Source organism: Loxodonta africana, unplaced genomic scaffold, assembly GCF_030014295.1.
Source record: "Loxodonta africana isolate mLoxAfr1 unplaced genomic scaffold, mLoxAfr1.hap2 scaffold_48, whole genome shotgun sequence".
NCBI classification, from domain to species: Eukaryota; Metazoa; Chordata; class Mammalia; order Proboscidea; family Elephantidae; genus Loxodonta; species Loxodonta africana.
This window is the reverse complement of record NW_026975196.1, coordinates 536,829-556,491: the sequence shown is the minus strand read 5'-3', so window position 1 is coordinate 556,491 and position 19,663 is coordinate 536,829. Positions and strand designations below refer to the sequence as shown.

Genomic DNA, 19,663 nt, shown 5'->3' with positions numbered 1-19,663 from the left:
ATCTGTGAATAGCAGTTATACTTTTTCTCTTTTTGTACTAGCTTACACTTCCAGTGTGAAATGTTTAATAAAAATGATAGAAGGATCCTTATTTTATTGTTTATTAATTTTAAAGAGAATGTCCCACCCGTCACCATGAACTATCATGCTAGTTGTAGTTTTCCACGTTCGGGAACTCCTTTTCTGTTCCATATTTGCTCCTAGTCCTTATCTCTCCGTGTGATTGGATTTTATCAACCTGCTTTGCCCCCATCTCTTGAGGTGAGGATATGTCTTCTCTTCTTTCACCTATGCATATGGTGAATGAAATTACTAAATCTTTAATGTTCACTCAAATTTGTATGCCTACAATAAACCGCCTTGATCATGGCATGTTATGTGGTTTATACTTTGCTGGATTTCCTTTGCTGGCATCTTACGTAGGGTTTTGCATCTCAGTTACTGAGTGTGCTTGTCCTCTAACTCTTCTTCTACCTTCCTTCTCTAATTTGTTATCATTTTTAAACTAGCCTTAAGGATCAAGTTAGGGGAGTATCTCATGGCTTTCTAATCTCTGTTGACTATGTACAAGATTAAAATGACTGTTTCTTGCATGTTTGCTGGAACCTGACTGGAAACGATCTAGGTCTGCCATTTTCTTTGTAGGTAGATCTTGAACTACTGACCCATTTTATTTAGTGGTTAAAGGCATCTTCTAGTGCTAATTTACTTAGAAAAAATTCTGATGCATGTTCTAGGTTGCTCAAATCTCATCTTTAAATATTGATTATCAGGGCTTGTAGCCTCATGCAGGCCAATTCATCAATTCCAGATTTCCCCAAAGTCAGGCTCTGCAACTATTCCTGGTACCAATTCCCTCATCTAAGACTTATTTGCAAAGAAAGATACAACAGTATGCTCTCTAAACAGTTGTGTATCCGCTGCCTTCTTGAGTCCAAAATGTGAGGATACAGTCTTCTAATACTTTTTTTGTAATTGTTCTTTTCTTAAATTTTTTTCCTTTTTTCACTGCCAACCCCCCCACCCCCCAATCTAGTAGTTTTAAAGTTGTGCGTTTCAGGTTCAAGTCTGTAATCCAGCTGGGATTCTGTGTGTGCTGCATCTGTGCATCAGAAGAACAGGCTTCTAGAAGCAGAAAGCAGGCAGTGCGACTGTTGGGTGGTTGGCGGGGCGGAGGGGAGGGGAGCTGCTGCTCAGAGAGGTGCCCGAGGGAGGCAGGAGATGTCGGGCTGCCCGCCGCAAGCCCGCGGGCTCCAAGGAGGGGGAACCCGCCTGCGCCATGAGCCTTCTGAGACAGGCCCAAGCCCGCCCAGCCGGGTGCTAACCTCGCACCCGCCAGGCTTGCGGGTTCCCCCAGGACTAGGGGAAGCCTAAGGCCATGGATGGTAAAGCCTAGGGTCTGGACCTGGGAAATGGTTCTACCACGCGTGATCGCAGCGCTTATGCTGGAAAGGAGGGCAGGAAGCGTATCGTAACGTGCGTCCGGGCGATGACCCAGAAGGGCGGGAGTTGTGGTCACCCATGGACTCTGGGTCCGCATATGGAGGCCCCCAGGGTGCAATTCCAGGAGCACAAGGCAAAGCCACAGAGGCCACAGTGCACCTCGCCAATACTCCCCAGGGGCACTGCCCCAAATTTGGGGAGCAGTCCTTCCTCTGGGCTAGGGACTTTGTTTCCTCCGTTGTCATCACTGACTGTGAGCAGACTCTAGTCTGTGCAGACTAATGAGGAGTTATCAAAATGAGCTCCAAACTCCAGATTTGTTTAGGATCATAAATTAACACAAAGAAATACGACTTTAGCAATAAGTGCCTGGTTCAAGCCCAAGTTGCCTGAAAGCAAGGAATTTCAGTCTTTCAGCTCCTCTGCTAATCTAGTGACTAGGAACAGGATCTCACTGGAACTCAAAGGTGTGGGGCACTGGAAATACTTCTGGGTCTGTCTGCTCAGGGCTGATTGCCTGGTTCCCAGTTTTATTATACAGCTTAAATATAGACCAGAAGAGGAGTTTGGGGCTTGAGATCTATTTCTTGAGGAAGGAAGAGGTAAAATAATTCAACGTTTACTGTGTCCTTCTCCATCCCCGGAAATCCTCACGAGGACCCTCTCAGGTAAGGACTGACAGGGAGTGGATTGGTTTACTGCTCGACTTTGTCCTTGAGTCACTTTGTTTATGTCCTGCATGTAAACTATTGTGCACTGATGGAAGCATTCTAATTCTTATGCAGAATGACTAGACCCCGTGCAGAATGACTATATTGTGCCTCCCTCGGGCACCCCTGTCTGCACAGCACCCCCCGCCCCCAGCTGCCCAACCGCCTCTCTCCTGGCATTCTGCTTGTAGAAGTTTGTTCTTTTGATGCAGAGATGCAGCACACACAGAATCCCAGCTGGATTACAGACTTGAACCTGAAGACCTTATGCAGAATGACTATTTATGAACCACTAAGCTTTTTTTTAAGCTTAGTACTAAATCAGTTACTTCCCCCTCAGAGAAGGCCCTGGAGGAGGTTGATACATGCATTCCCCAGTGCTCCTGCTGCTCTGGAAGTGCCTGAAATGCCTCTCTGCAGAAGGCCTTTGGAGCAGGCTCATGGCCCACATAGGAATTCAGGCCTATTTTTTTTGTTGTTAGAACACCTCATTTAGCTTTGAAAACATTACTATCCAGTTTATTCACCATATTGAGTACAGACATCTCAGGTATTTTCAAAATTAACCCCATTCTCTAATACTAATTTGCCACCAAGAGTGTATTCCAAAGTGTTCCGAACAGGCTAGAAAATCTTTCCAAAGAGGAGACTCCTGCGCCGTGTTGTGCAGTGATTGCAGGGATGGCATAATGTGTTTACCCAGATACCTACCCCTTTTTTTTTTGTTGTTGTGCTTTACTTGAAACTTTACAGAGCAAGTTAGTTTCTCGTTCAACCATTTATACACAATTGTTTTGTGACATTGGTTGCAATCCTCATGATGTGTCAACACTCTCCTATGTTCCAGTTCCCCATTTCCATCCGCCATGATTCCTGTTCCATCCTGCCCTCTTTTCTGTGCTTTTGGGCAGGTTTTGCACTTTTGGTCTCATACACATGATTGAACTAAGAAACACTTACCTCATGTGTGTTATTGTTTGTTTTACAGACCTGTCTAATCTTTGGCTGAAGGGTGAACTTAAGAAGGTACTTTCGACTTTGTTCCTTTCCGTAATTCCTGAAATTCCAAGTCTACCACCTGAAGAACTTCTTTAGCGTTTCATTTACAACAAGTCTGGTGGCAATGAATTCTCTTAACTTTCCTTCACCTGAGAATGTCAGTATTTTTCCTTTACTCATGAAAGAAATAACAGGATATAGAAAGCTGGGTTAATGTTTCTTTTCTTTCAGTGTTGAAAAAATGTTTTCACAGCCTTTTGGCCTCCATGGCTTCTGATGATGAATACAGAGTCATTCCAATTGTTTTTCCTGTATGAAATGAGTTGGTCCTTGTTATTCCACAGTTGGCAGTGAGGCATTTGGGTGTAAAATTATGTGAGTTTAACTTGTTGGAGTTTGCATAGCTTCTTGAATCTGTAAGTTTATGTCTTTCAACAAATTGGGAGTGTTGAGCCAGTATTTCTTCAAATACTTTTTTCTACACCACATATTTTCTCTACACCTTATGGAATTCCAATAAATAAACGTTAGATATTTTTGGATTTTTTTGAGGCTCTGTTCATTTTTTTTTCAATATTCTCTGTTTTCAGATTGGATATTTTCAATTGAACTATTTTCATCTCATTGATCCTTTTGTCTGTCAACAGCATTCCGCTGTAGAGCTGATCAAGTGAATTTTTTATCTCTATTTTTCTATTTTTCCTGTCTAAAATTTTCATTTGTGAATGGTTTCTATGTATTTTTCTATTTTTCTAAGTTGTGCCTGTTACTTCTTTGAGCGTGGTTAAAGTAGCTTTTTAAAGTTTTTGTCTATGATTCCAAGACTGTGTCTTACTTCAATCTTACAGAAAATGTCGATGTTGTTTGTTTTAGGAATCACTTGACCCAGTTATGTTCAGGCTGCAGGTTCTTTCCCAACTTCTGTATGCTGTGGCTCAGATGTCAGTTCAGATTTTGAAGACTTTGCAGTGATATTTGGATGTAATCTATGGGAGTGTCACTCAGTCTGGGACCTTGTTGGTGTTCTAACCCATAATGCAGTTCTCAAAGGATTGATCTACTTCTTAGGGTCAGAGCAAAGCATATGCAACTGTGGGAGTGGGGGAGGGTATGAAAAACAACTTTTTGGTATCCTCTCTTGAGCCACCTGGTCTCTGTCTCTCTGAGGCTCTCTGATGTCTGAGCAGCTACCTTCCTGGTCCACTGGCAAGAATGTTGGGGCTTTAATCTCTTCCTTCTGCCGTGCAATTAAGTGACTGGGTCTGCCTATGAGGCCAAATAACGGTAAGATGGAGAAAACGTAACAGAGATTCCTCTATATTATTTGGTCCTTATATACTCTGGTCAGAGAGAAGGCACACTGTTTCTGGTGATACTTTGAAACAGGTATGGAGAAAAAGGCATTAACAGGTTGATAGCTGCATACTAGGTGTTACGGATTAAATTCTGTCTTCCCAAAATGTATATATCACCTTGACTAGGCCATGCTTCCCAGTATTGTGCGATTATCCACCATTTTGTCGGCTGATGTGATTTTCCAATGTATTGTAAATCCTACCTCTATGATGTTAATGAGCGAAGATTTGAAGCAGTTATGTTAAGGAGGCAGGGCTCAATCTACAACATTAAGTTGTGTTTTAAGTCAATCTCTTTTGAGATATAAAAGAGAAAAGAGCAGAGAGACAGGGGGACCTCAGTACCACCAAGAAAGAAGTGTCAGGAGCAGTGCATCCTATGGACCTAGGATCCCTGTGCTGAGAACCTTCTTGTCCAGGGGAAGATTGGTGACAAAGACCTTCCCCTAGGAGTGACAGAGAGAAAAAGCCTTCCCCTGGAGTTGGCACCCTGAATTTGGACTTATAGCCTACTAGACTGTGAGGGAATAATTTTCTTTGTTAAAGTCATCCATTTGTGGTATTTCTGTTACAGGAGCACTAGATATCTAAGACACTAGGTACCAGGAGATGTACATTTCCCAACTCTTTCACTCCCAGGGACACTATGACTAAGTAGCCAATTCTATAAATCCATGTGAGCAGACTATTCTGATTACTGCTTTGACTCTACTGTCTGTTATGGTAACCACACCCACCTTGTCTTTGTTGATTGAGTGCCACCACTTGGCTGCTACCACCATGGGGACCAGTCAGCTGCATTGTAGTTAGGTGTCTTAATTCAGTTAGGGCAGTTCTCACTGTGGACTCTTACTTACATAAAATAACAACCACAGAAGTCTTCAGTAATGCTGGGGCTTGCTTCACAAATTTGGACCTCACCGCTATGGTAAAAAGAGAGCCCTCTGGGCACTCCGTGTGTGGGTCTGTGGGTCCAGCCTAATAAATCCATTCAAACATGCCAATTTCCCTCAGCCTTTGGATACCTTCTCCTACATTACACAGTGGCAGATCTGCCATTTCCACTTGATTTATTGTAGACCACCACTTAATACGTGCTTCAGTAAACCAGCCAAATAAACTATGAGATCCTTTTCTAACCTCTCAAGCTGAAACACTGAGTGAAGAATCTGTGCTTCTTGGGCCTATATCAATAAACTCAGAGTACTCCACCTTTATGTTGCTTGCACCATTATCCCACACCCAGAATAGCCATTCCCACACATATTCACCAGGTTTCTGTATGTATGTATTAGAAAAATCAAGCAGTTCTTTTGGAGTTTAGCATAGCTTTTCCTGGGTCACACTTCATAGTTCACCTTTTGGGGCTTGTTGGGACTGAAGTCTAGGTATAGGTCTAGAAGCAAAAATGGGCAGTGGCAGTGGGATGTTCAGCCCTGTCTTATAAGGCATCTGCCTACGGTGATGCCCCAGGCAATGCCCCAGATCCCACCCCAGGAGATAACTCAAACAAGACACTTCAGGCACAGCTGGGGTAATCTCATCAGATGGAGGTGGAAGGGATAATTGTTTTACTGGGAAGGGTGCCTTAGCAGGCAAAGTTAGAGAATCTCTTCAGATGGGAGTAAGTGGTCTGGTTCTGTTAGGAAGAGCGATTCAACGGAAATTGGAGGTTCATTGTCCCCCGCTTCCTGACTGTCTGCCCATATGTCCTCATCCCAAGTTTCAGGATCCCATTTCTTCCCAATCAGTGCCCTCACTTTAACTTCGGACACCATTTGAGGCTGGATATTCAACTGGCGCTTTAATTCAGTCACTCTTAAGATAAGAATCTGAGTTTATTTTTGGCAGCATTAGCCTTGTTACTATAAGAAATATGGTTTTCTTTCTGGGCACAAGTGGCAGCTTTCAGATCTTGTATGTGGTGCTTGAGCTTTGAGTCCATTTCTTTCATTCACCAGTGTGGCTAGCAAAAGCAGGACCAACCAAGCAGCTTCCTTATTATTCTTATTCTGACAAAATTATAGAAAAGTATCAAATATATAATCAGGCAGAGCCTTGTCTCTCACAAGTATTTGATCCAGTGGTAGTATTATTTTGTGTATTTCTATTGTCACCTCACACCATGGATTAGCAATAGCCTGTTTACTTCTGGAGACAGTCATCAGTGCCTTTAAGACTAGCCAGACTTGAGAATCAATTCAGAAAACTCATCCTTAAGATTTGGTTCCTCTAGAACCAGTGTAGGTACCAAATGTCTTAGCCTGGGATCTGTAGAGGTGCAAAACTAGTGAAGAGAACATGTATATATATACACATATATATGAGTGTGTGTATATGTGTGTGTGTTTGTGTATATATATATATGGAAACCCTAGTTGCATAATGGTTAATAGGTATAGCTGCTAACAAAAGGTTAGCAGTTCGAATCCACCAGGCACTCCTTGGGAACTCTGTGGGGCAGTTCTACTCTGTCCTGTAGGGTCACTATGAGTTGGAACCGACTCGATGGCAATGGGTATACACACAGACACACACACACACATATATATGCATACGTGCATATGTTAGTTGTTGTTGCTGTTAGATGCCATCGATCCTGTGTAAAACAGAATGAAACACTGCCTGATCCTGAACCATCCTCACAATCATTGCTATGTTTGAGCCCATTCTTGCAGCCAGTGTGTCAGTTCATGTTGTTGAGCGCCTTCCTCTTTTTTTCTGACCCTCAGCTTTTCCAAGCATGATGAGCCTCTCCTGGGACAGGTCCCTCCTGAAAATATGTCCAAGGCACGTGAGACGAAGTCTCGCCATCCTTGCTTCTAAGGTACATTCTTGGTGTACTTCTTCCAAGATGGTTTTGTTTATTCTTCTGGCAGTCCATGGTATATTCAGTATTCTTTGCCAACACCATATTTTAAATGAATCAGTTCTTCGGTTTTCCGTATTCATTGTCTAACTTGCTCAAGCATGTGAGGTGATAGAAAATATCATGGCTTTGCTCAGGCACACCTTAGTCCTCAAAGTGACATCTTTCCTTCACAACACTTTAAGGAGGTCTTTTGCAATAGATTTGCCCAATGCAATACATTGTTTGAATTCTTGACTGCTGCATCTGTGGGCATTGATTATGGATTCAAGTAAAAAGAATTGCTCGATGACTTCAGTATTTTCTCTATTTATCATGGTGTTGCTTACTGGTCCAGTTGTGAGGATTTTTGTTTTCTTTATGTTGAGGTGTAATCCATACTGAAGGCTGTAGTGGTTGCTCTTCATCAGTAACTGCTTCAAGTCCTCTTTACTTTCAGCAAGCAAGGTCGTATCAGCTCCATATCATAGGTTGTTAGTGAATCTTTCTCCAAAACTAATGCCATGTTCTTCTTCTTACAGACCAGCTTCTCAGATTATTTGCTCAGCATACAGATTGAGTAAGTATGGTGAAAGGATACCACCATGACACATAACTTTCTCATTTTAAACCAGACAGTATCCCCTTGCCCTACTCAAATGACTGCCTCTTGGTCTACGTAGATATTCCGCATGACTACAGTTAAGTGTTCTGGAATTCCCATTCTTTGGTAAGCTATCCATAATTTGTCATGAGCCACACAGTTGAGTGTGCTTGTATAGTAAACAAAAATAGGTAAACATCTTACTGATATTCTCTACTTTCAGCCAAGATCCATCAGACATCAGAAATGATATCCCACATTCCATGTCTTCCTCTGAATCCAGCTTGAATTTTTGGTAGTTCCCTGTCTGTGTACTGCTGCAATTGTTTTTAAATTATATTCAGCAAAATTTTTCTTGCGTGTGATGTTAATGATGTTGCGCGATAATTTCCTCATTGCGTTGGACCACCTCTCTTTGGAATGGGCACACATATAGATCTCTTCCAGTCATTTGGTCAGGTAGCTGTCTTCCAAATATATTGGAATAGACAAGTGAGCGCCTCCAGCACTGCATCCATGTGTTGAAACATCTCATTTGGTACTCTATCAATTCCTGGAGCCATTTTTTTTGCCAATGCCTTCAGTGCAGCTTGGAGTTCTTCCTTCAGTACCATCAGCTCTTGATCCTATGCTACCTCCTGAAATGGTTGAACGTCGACCAATTGTTTTTGGTGTATTGAGTCTGTGTATTCCTTCCATCTACTTTTGATGTTTCCTGTGTTGTTCGATATTTTGCCCATAGAATCCTTCAGTATTGCACCTAGAGGCTTGAATATTTCCTTCAGTTCTTTCAGCTTGAGAAATGCCAGGTGTTTTCTTCCCTTTTGGTTTTCTAACTCCAGATCTGTTCACATTATATTATCATACTTTGTCTTCTCCAGCTTCCCTTTCAGGTATTCTATTGAGCTCTTTTACTTTATTTTTCCTTCCATTCTCTTTAGCTACTGTACATTCAAGAGCAAGATTCAGAGTCTCTTGTGACATCCTCTTTGGTCTTTGCTTTCTTTCCTGTCTTTCTAATGACTGTTTTTTTCATATATGATGTCCTTGCTATCATCCCACAACTAATCTGGTCCTCGATCCTTAGTGTGCAGTGCATCAAATCTATTCTTGAGATGGTCTCTAAATTCAGGTTTGATATACTCAAGGACATACTTTGACTCATGGACTTGTTTTAATTTTCTTCAGCTTCAACTTGAACGTGAATATGAGCAACTGATCATCTGTTCTGCAGTCAGCCCCTGGCCTGCTTCTGACTCATGATATTGACCTTCTCCATCATCACCTTCCACAAATTTGATTCCTGTCTATTCTGCCTGGAATGGTTCATGAGTATAGTCACCGTTTATGTTCCTGATGAAAGGTATGTGCAATGAATAAGTCATTGGTCTTGCCAAATTCTATCATGTAAGCTTCATTGTCATTTCTATCATCAATACCTTATTTTCCAACTGCTGATTTGTCTGCTTTGTTTTCAACTTCGCATTCCAATCACGTAATTATCAGTACATCTTGATTCATCAATGCATCATGTTTGATCAGTTTCAAACTGCAGAACTTGGTAAAAACCTTCAACTTCTTCATCTTTCACATTCATGATTTGTGTGTAAATTTGAATAATAGTCTTATTAACTGGTCTTCCTGGTAGGCCTGTGGATATTATCCTATTGCTCGTAGTGTTGTACTTCAGAACAGATCTTGAAATGTTCTTTTTATCGATGAATATGATGACGTTCTCTTCAGTATCTCAATCCTGGCATAGTAGAACATACCATTGTCTAGTTTAAAATGTCCAAAACCAAGCTATTTCAGCTCACTAATGCCTAGGATGATTGACCTTTATGCATTCCATTTCATTTTTGATGACTTCCAATTTCCCTAGATTCATAATTCCTTCATTCCACGTTCTGGTTATTAATGGATATTTGTGTCAGTTTCTTCTCATTATGAGTTGTGCCCCATCAGCAAATGTCATTAAAGTGGGATCTACTTTGAGGAGGTAGCTCTTCCCCACTCGTATTTTGAGTGCCTTCCAACCTAAGGGGTTATCCTCTGTCATTCAATCAGGCAGTGTTCCAGTACTATTCGTAAGATTTCACTGGCCAGTTTTTTTTTTTTTAGAAATAGATCACCAGGTCCTTTTTCCTAGTCTGTCTAAATCCAGAGCTCCACTCAAAGCTGTCTACCATGGGTGAACCTGGTGGTATTTGAAATACCAGTGGCAAAGCTTCCAACATCACAGCAACATGCAAGCCACCACAGTACAACAAACTGACAGAAGAGTGGTGGGAGTTAAAAATGAGACGAACCAAAAAGAGTGCTTCTTCCATGTCTGCTGATTTAGAGGAACCATGAGAAATTGTCAAGTGAAGAGTGATTCAGAGAAAAACATGGGTAGAGTGTGACCTAATTTCCATAAAAACAAACAAATGGATGTCCTTACGTGTGTCCCGGCAAAAAGCAGTGTGTAAAAGGGTACATATGTATCTTTGGACACTGGACACTTTGGGGGAGCAGGTACAATATACTTATGTGGGGCTGGCTCTTATTATAACTTCTGTATACAAATCTCTTGTTAAATGTGTTATAAGAATGTAAAACCTCTTAAAGTTAATAACATCATACGTGTATGTGTGTATATTTGAAACTTTTTTTCTGTTTTGACTATTTTATTTATGTGTTTTTTAGTTATCTAGTGTGGCTATAGCAGAGATACCACAAGTGGATGGCTTTAACAAACAGAAACTTATTCTCTCACAGTTTAAGAAGCAAGAAGTTTGAAGTCAGGGCACCAGCTCTAGGAGAAAGCTTTCTCTCTTTGTGGCTCTGGGGGAAAGTCCTTGTCATCTATCTTCCCCTGGCCTAGGAAATTCTCAGCTCATGGACACTGGGTCAAAAGGAAGTGCTCCACTCCAGGCACTTCTTCCTTGGTGGTATGAGGTCCCTCTCATTTCTGCTCACTTTTCTCGTTGTATCTCAAGAGACTGACTCAAGACTCACCCTAATCCTGTAGATTGTGTCCTCCCTCATTAACCTAACTGCCTCTAATCCCACCTCATTAACATCACAGAGGTTAGAATTTACAACACATAAGTAATCACATCAGATCACAAAATGCAGGACAACCACACAATACTGGGAATCAGGGTCTGGCCAGGTTGACACACATTTTGGGGGACACTATTCAATCCATAACAATAGAGAAAACACTGTCTTCAATGCCAGATTCAGAGACTTTTATCTATGTATGAAGGGCAAACACAGAAATTGAACAAAATTCAGATCAGCGAATTATTGCTTGCTCTTGTAACTAATGACTTCTTCTGGTCTCTATACCTTGAAATGGCCAAAAAGAATTCTGTGAGGATTAATTCAGTTATTGCTAAAACATCTACTGCATTTACATGTCTACAGATAAGGAAGAATGCTGGACACCATGTGTGATTCATTAAGTAACACGGGGACCATTAGACTATTGTTCTCCTTCTCTGATATGCCACTATCACCTTCTCCCCTTGTTGCTCTCCTGAAAAACCCATGCTTGTATATTCTAGGCTTTTTTCCAGAATTGAATTTGCAGGAAGTTAAAGATATATCTTTGAAAGATAAAAAAGACTTTGGCCACATTGTCTTTAGACAGTCGAACTTCCCAGCCAATCGCTGTGCAGGATGGGAATTCACAATCCCTCCTACTCAGTACCTCTGAGCAGGACGGGATTTCTGTTTCATTATCAGGAGAAGGTGGAATTCACCCCTCTTCAGAAAACTTACTTTCCTTTGCCTCAAACTGTCCCTCTCAGGATCTGTCATGGTCACTCTGAGAAATTCACATTTGCAGCCTGTATGGAAGTGCCCATCCTAGAGGCCCTGCCCTCCCTTCCTTGCTCCATAGGGCTTCCTCTGACACTTGGGGTCGCATCTCCCAGGGAGTACACACCTCTGGCACTTCCAGGGATTCCCAGGCCCTGGGATACTGTGGATGGGACTTGGAACTCAATCTGTTTCTTCCCATCCTCACCTTTGGTTATCTGTGTCCTGTCTTCACCACATTTAGGAGGCCTTGTCTTCTCTTTGCTCGTTTTATCTCAGTCAGGCTTTTCTATTCCAATTCTCTGATCTCAGGACAGATCAGGTTAGACCACAGAAAAGAGAAAGACCAAGCAAACATCACTGATCTGTGCAGAAGCTGCTGGGAAGGGATTCGATTCTCACTGGTTTAGGATTTTAAGCCCACTGCTCACCGGCAGGCAGGTTCCCCCCAGAGTCTGGCTTCTGTCTGGTACCTTGTACTCCAAAGAACTCAGTGATCAGCCCACCTTCACAATCACACCTCCCTTAGAGCTATCTTTGCAGAGGCTCTTTCTCAGACTTCCATGTCCCACTGAAATCCCATTTCTCTTTCCTTACAAACATTGTGCTCATTCTCAGGGCCCTGAGACCTCATCTGCAGATGAGTCTTGTCCTCTTCTCTCCTTGGCTTTTGAGTAGACCTCATGTCTTCGGACTGCTATCCTGGGGCTTCTTCCACCCTGGTGCTCTGGGGCTGGATCTCTCCATGTACTAGAGGGGGCGTGGAAGGGGCACAAGGCTAAAAGGATGGATCTTCCAGGTGAGGTGGGTTTAAGAAGCCTGAATGAAGTTCTTCCCTGAAGGGTGCATATTTTGCAGTCCAGACATCCTGCTTCTCTCAGTCTGAGAGTCCTAGCACGTCTTCAGGTGCTTTCTCCTTTGACCTTGAGGCCATGCCTGCACCCTCTGCAGCCAGATCTCCCACAAGTGCAGCAGCACCAGTAGGTGTGGTAGCCTCTTCAGCCCCTGTCTCCTCCTCCAGATGCTCCTGGAGGTGCCTGGCTCTTCTTGCCAGGACTCCAGGATGCTGACCAGGAACTCAGTGTTGGTTAGACTGAGGGCAGACCTGATGGCACTCACTTTCTTCAAAAACTCGGTCTCAGGACCAGGGGCCTTTTGCCGACAGGGGTGTGAGATGTTTTGGTCTGGTCTGCCAGACCATGGCTAACCCCTTGACCTTACACACTTGGGTAAAATACTCATACTTGACCTATTGATCTCTGGAGTAATTTGATGAGTGAGAATTCTGCCTAGTGGAAGCTGTTGAAAAAGACCTCGCTGGTACTTGGGGAATCTTCCTGGGCTTGGAACTTGGGCTTTTTGTTCTCATGTTCTACCCTGAGTGACACTTTCCTCTTGGGTTGAGACTTGCAATAATGGAGAGTTAATTTACATGAGCTGTCTGGGCTCTGGTGTCTGAACTGTGACCTAAGTCTCTGGTCTAGGGATCCCTGGAGGCCTCTCCATCACCGCCATCCTCCACTTCCACAGTCCCCATGGTTTCTTTCTTCTTCCCCAGGCACCGACCATACTTTAGGGAATTTACTCTGGGCAATAAAGTCTTCTCCAGAAAATTTCGATGATGGTACTACCTTATAGCAAAAGTCTATAGTTCTCCAAAAAATTATAATACATTGATTTAAAAAAAAAAAAAAAAACTCCCAGTTTTCTTTCAGTAGATTCCAATTCATAGCAACTCTGTAGGACAGAGTAGAACTCCCCACAGGGTTTCCAAGGAGCGGCTGGTGGATTCCAACTGCCAACCTTTTAGTTAGCAGCCAAAGGTTTATCCAGTGATAGTTTATAACATAAACAGAGGATCGCCACATTAAAAAAAAAAAATTATTTTTTTGCATTTGTTGGATGGAAGTGAATTTGCTCCTGTGGAATATGGAAATTACCTCATTCTCTGCACCTTCATGATAATACATGGTTTCTCTAAGAGCTGTTTTCTGTGAAAGTTATTTTTTTTTAGTAAATTTAGAGTGTAAGCATTGAAACAGGAGAATTGGTCTCCTCTTTGTAACTTGGTTTCATCCTACTTTTAAGGGAAGGCTTTTATAGAAGGAATTATACTTAAAGAGACAGCGTTATTTGTACTTTTCTGTATAATTGAAAACTTCTCCTCGTACCCTTAACTAGCCTACACCAGGAGATTAAAATTGCCTTTCTCTGAACACAAGCCCATTACCATGTCCTTCAGGGTGAGGCAGAAACAGATGTCCACATTTGAGAGTCTGATGGCACAAACCTTAGTAGCCAAATCGCAACCATGCCTCCTGTGGGCGGGGGCGGGTCTTGTATATGTCAGCATAAGGGTCAGTATTTTTCTGAGTTTGAGGGAAGGATTGGCAAGTTAAGGAAGAAAGAGAAGGAGTTTGGGAGAGGAGTGTAAGCTCCAGTGACAGACAGAAGATGGGGTGGGAGATCTCTCAAAGGGTATTAGAGGCCAGTCAGAAAAGCAGGAAGCAGCAGGAAGCAGGGCCAGTGGAGGGCAGCACTGGGTGGAGGAGGACAGCAGAGGTAATAGTAGTGGGGAGCGCAACAAAACTGGCCTGAAAAGAGTGATACATGACTGATCCTAGATGAAGCTCAGGTTAAGAAAAGTAGGAAAATAAAAAATTCTATCCTGTAGCCATGTTTGTGGTTAGGGGTTGTTTTAGGCTCTTGAGGGAGGTGGGCAGGAGACACAGGAGGGGAAGGGGAGTTCCTGGATCTAGGGAGGAATCTACAGCCCTTCTTCTGCCCTCAGCGATGTGGGTTCTGGGCTCTTCAACCTACCACTCCCAGAACCTCCTGAGTAATTTCCTTAGTTCTTCACATGGTATATTAATTCCATCTAATTAGAAAATATAATAATTAAGTATGCTTCTTCCTACCCAGCCTTTCCACCATCCTATACTCTCTGCCCCAGTTGCCCACTGGCTTCCTTCCCTTCCATCATGTTCAGATCCAGAACAATAGTGTGCCTTGTCTGCACCTATTCTGGAAAGCTCTCAAACTTACAATTGGATTCTTTCATTTCATCCCTCATTTATTCCTACATTTCTTATTGAGAAAATAAACTTTGGTTATTTTTTTTTTAATTATCTACTAAATGACAGAAAGTGCTTTCTCAGGAGAATCTTCCTTATGACCTTATCCATTCACCCCAAATCCTTCATCTTGTCCTACCATGGCTCTCTTTTCTGGTGGAAGTCAGACCTTTTGTTCTGTAGCACTCGTCAATCTGGAACAATTTTTCCTCACCTTTATCTAGAGTCTTAGAGAAAGGCCTTTTCCTCGTGTGTCACTGTTTCATCCTGCTTGGGTGAAGATGTCCGAACATAATGGTCTTCTGAAGGACCTTTATCCCTTCTCCCAGCATGAACCTTTGATAACTTGGGGACTCTGGCTTGCTCCTGAATTTCCTTGATTCAGTAGCTACGGTTTCTCTCCCACAAGACCTGAGGTCGACACCCTTTTCAAAAAGCAGCTGAGATCTGAGTTAGCACCAAGGCTTCCGTAATCCTGTGTGACATCATTGCTGACACTGCTGAGTTCCATGAGCCCGGTTTGAAGCTAAACACGGCAACCAGAAAAACATGAAACTGTCAGGTAGGTGCTTGAGAAGTGCTAGCACCAGTGTAGGAAGAAGGAGATTAGATACTAAAAATGAATTGCAACTTTTCCGTGCCCTGTAAAAGGGGTTACTATCCTTTGGTGGGTAAAGAGAGCACAGGGAATGATAACAGTATCATGGGCAGCTGCTTTCTCCCAGTCCTCTCATTTGACTCTGTTGGAATCATGTCTCTCCAGCTCTGGTTATAAAATGTCCACTCTGAGCCCCTCTTAGGTCTCCTTAGCCTCTGAGGCTTCACACAGGCTCTGCTCTCTGACTAGGAGATGTTCTCTCCCTTCCCGTCTGCTGGTCTACTCTCCCTGGTGAAGCGTGAAGGTGAAGAAAACTGACCCCACTGGCAAGATTAGGCTCATGACTTCACCAAGAAGCCCTAAGACTCAGGAGTTTTGTGGTCAGCCAGAATGGGAAGTTTGGGAGTTGACTTGGGGAAAGCCCATGACAGACTCTGCCTTTGTTTAAGGTGCCATTTAGAGGAGAAATCAGCAAATGGGGAGACCATTTGAGGAAGAAATTAAGAAGGTTGGGGTGGTGATGAGGAAGGAGGAGACTTCTCCAAGGAAAACAAAAGTTTCCACATGGGGATGGTAGGGGCTTGTTTTGTGTGACCCCAAAGGAGAGAAGAGGCAGGAATGGTAGGGAAACAATAGAACAAAAGATAATCTGTGCCTGTTCACAAATATAACAAATGCCCCAGTGTTTTCAGCCTGTTTCCTCAGACTTTTCTCATCAAGCCATCCTTCCCCTTTTACTGAAGCCTCTGGAAAATACCTGGGGCTTCCTGGATGCTCGGCCTTTTTTCACCCCTTAACTATTCAGTCATATTCCCAACTTGGTTCAGGCATGACTTCCTGGTTGTAGTCTTCCCTGAATCTTCTCCTGGTAGATGAGTCCACTTCTTGCTCTGTACACCATTGTACCCAGGAAACCCTTTACCACAGCATAAAACACAATTGCATTTACTACACATTCTTCCTCTCTCTGTGCCCATGCCTTCTATGAGACTCCAGAGCACCTTTCATTAGCAGTAGGAGTCTTCTTCTACCTGTTGAAGGCCGACCTTATGGTTGCTTCAGCCATTGACATAGTAGCAGAGAAGATACAAGGAGAGAATTGAAAAGATTTTGCATTGAGTCTTGCCCTTTTGTTGCTCTTAAACCCCGAGAACCTGTGGGAATGACCCCAGGCCAGCCTGCTGAATGATGAGGGACCATTGGAAAGATGATCTAGTGGTTTCACTGAGTTGATTTTAGGCAAACTGGCTCGGTGGTGAGCTGGAAGCAAATTGTAGACAGATGAATAAGCCCTGCTACGAGCCACTGTAGCTGGCCCAGATCAGAAGAACCCCAAATTGACAACCTGAAAAATTGTGAGCTTAGTAAATGGTTGTTTTTTTAAGACACTACATTTTGGAGTCATTTGTTACACAGCAATACGTGACTGATACACCTGTTAACTTGGCCGTTTCTCTCACCAGGCAGTGAGGCAACTTCTCTAAGTCATTTCATCACCGAGAGCATCTGGCCTAGGGTCTGATATGTAGCTGTTAATACAGGAAATCTTTGTTGACTTAATGCATGAATGAGTAATACGAATTGTAAGTGTGAGTCTACACAAAATCATGTATGAAAAAAAGCATTATTTTTTAAAAAATAAAATGAATTGAGGCTCAGAACTACCTGCTTACAAAATTGAGGGGAGTTTTTAACCTCACTTACTTTTAGGGGACTCCCTCATCCAGATATGCAATAATTCCCAGGGTCTAATGAAGGACCAGTGCTTGGAGAAGACCTTCAACACACCCATTGCCTCAGCCTATGTGGGTGATCTCTCTAGAAGCATTCGTCCTGCTGTTTCCATTCTCGGCTGGAGCATGAGAACCTTGGTGGGGCTGTCAACAGCATAATAGGTTTTGTCTACTTATGTGCCTGCGTCAGCCTTTGAGGTGCTGTAACCTATTCCAGGGCACTATCAAGAAGGAGATCCTTCCCCTTCCCAATGTCTAGGACCCTACTATCTGACTGTCACTCTTCCCCTGGGCTCCAGTTCACTCAGTGTGATCACCCCAGTGAGCTGAGGCTTTTACCATAGACTCTTCAGAGTCTTGAAGTTTCAGAGCTTCAATACTCTGAGTCCAGCTATCTCCTTGAAATGAGGTAGGGAAGGGGGAAAAATGTAGAAAGATTTTATTTGGCATTTAATGTTACAATAAAATTTCTTGCCCTGCATTTTCGAAGGGTCCTGTCTAACAATTCCCTCTGTTCTCTTACAAGATGTAGGTCAATGAAGACTGAATGTTTGTTGTGTCATAATCTGCAGAAGGCTGCAAAGTGCACATGGGGTCCATTCCCCCGATGCTCACACTAGAGCACCCCACCCATGTGGAAATCTCTGCAAGTGTTACTGAGTCCCTCCCACATCCACAGTGAACAGCTTTCAGATTCTTATAAGAGGGAATTGTGTCCTAACACCAGCTGCTCCCTGGAAACCCTATGGGGCAGTTCTACTCTGTCGTATAGGGTCTCTGAGTCAGAATTGACTCGATGGCTACGGGTTTGGTTTTTTCTTTCAGGCGGGTGGTGGGAGTTTGATGTCAGCTCCATAATCATGTTATTAAAAAATAATGACAGGGTAGCAGGTGAAAGCAACAAAACAAAACTGAAATGTAATGGCTTTTTCACATTTATTGGCCCCACAGAGTTCCTTCGAGGTGTTTACTTTTCACTAGATTCGGAGAAATCTTTGTGAGAGAGACACAGCTTGAGATAGCTCCAAAATTACATGTTTCCCTCCTTAATGTTAGGTTACATTAAGAGCTGGTTGGCTGGTTTATCATCTGCCTGCTTCACAAAAATAGAAGGCCCATGCAGGGAGGAACTTGTCTGTTGTGTCTGTCAGAGCATCCTGGTACCTGGCACCTAAGAAGTGCTAAAAAATGATTTGAGTGAATGTGGGTGGGTTTTTATAAAAAACACTGTGTTGCTGTCTTTATTTAGTTAAATAGTGAAAACAGGGATAAGGAAACTGGAGACAATTACTTGTATAATTTAGAGTTACATAAGATGAGAATAGAAGTTGAATAATGAAGAGATAAAAAAATAAGCTGTGTGGATGGAATGTACCCCATTCCCTTTGCTCTGGAGGGAGACATTTTAAAATTGGATTGTTTTTTCCCTACTGATTTATAGGTTCTATATGTTAATTGAAAAGTTAGTCTTTTAGGAATCACAAATATTTCTATTGAGATACAATTTACCTGCCGTAACACTGCCTTTGAAAATATGCACAATACCGTGGCTTTTAGTATATGGACAGACTTGGCACAACAGTCACCACTGTCTAGCTTCAGAATATTTTCAGTGCCCAGTAAATAAAGGCCCTTGTTAATAAAGGCGTATTAACAGTCATCCTCATTACTCCTTTCCTCCAAGCCGTAGCAACCACTAATCTACTTCTGTCTGTGTTGGTTTGTTCTGGACATTTCATGTAAATGGAATCATGCACGATGCGGTCATTTGTGTTTGGCTTCTTTCATTTTTTTTTTTTTTTTCTTTCATTTAGCGTAATGTTCTGAAGGTTCGTCCATATTGTGGCATGTATCAGTACTTGGTGCCTTTTGTGGTTCCAGTCTATGAATATACCACATCCTGTCTATCAGGTCATGACATTTGGGTTCTCTCCACATTTTGGCTGTCATGAATAACACTACTAGGAATCCTCTGTGTAAGTTTGTATGTGAACATGCTTTTGATTCTCCGGGTACAGACCTAGGAGTGCAATTGCTGTGTTGTATGGGAATTCTCTGTTTAACTTTCTGCAGAATTGCCAAACCATTTTCCAAAACAATTGGATCATTTTACATTTCCACCAGCGGTATTCCAGCTTCTCCACATCGTCGCCGACACTTGTTGTCCATCCTGTTGAGTTTAGCCATCTTAGTGGTTTTGAAATAATAGTGCACTTTAGTTTAGATTTGCATTTCCCTGATGACTAATGAGGTTACGCTTCTTTTCCTGTGCTTGTTGACAGTTTCTGTATCTGCTTTCGAGAAATCTCTATTCAAATCCTTAGCCTGCAAGCTTTTTTTCAGCTTTTTGCCTGTATTTTTACTCTCTTCATATACTTTTTGATATGCCAAAGATCTATAGATCTTAACAGTTTTAGCCTTCATATTTTGGGATTTTTAAAAAGTCTTTCTCTTTTATCAATAAAAAGAAAATAAAAACTTCTAAAATT

General features: G+C 42.4%; 1 long non-coding RNA gene across 1 annotated transcript in view; it reads left to right on the top strand.

Annotated features, from left to right (window-relative positions):
- The first annotated feature begins 5,854 nt into the window (after window positions 1-5,854).
- Window positions 5,855-19,663, top strand: part of LOC104847309 (uncharacterized) — a 253,473-nt gene continuing 239,664 nt past the window's right edge. The window contains exon 1 of the long non-coding RNA XR_010320397.1: window positions 5,855-9,322. This is a non-coding gene — a long non-coding RNA (uncharacterized LOC104847309). The remainder of the gene's footprint in view (window positions 9,323-19,663) is intronic.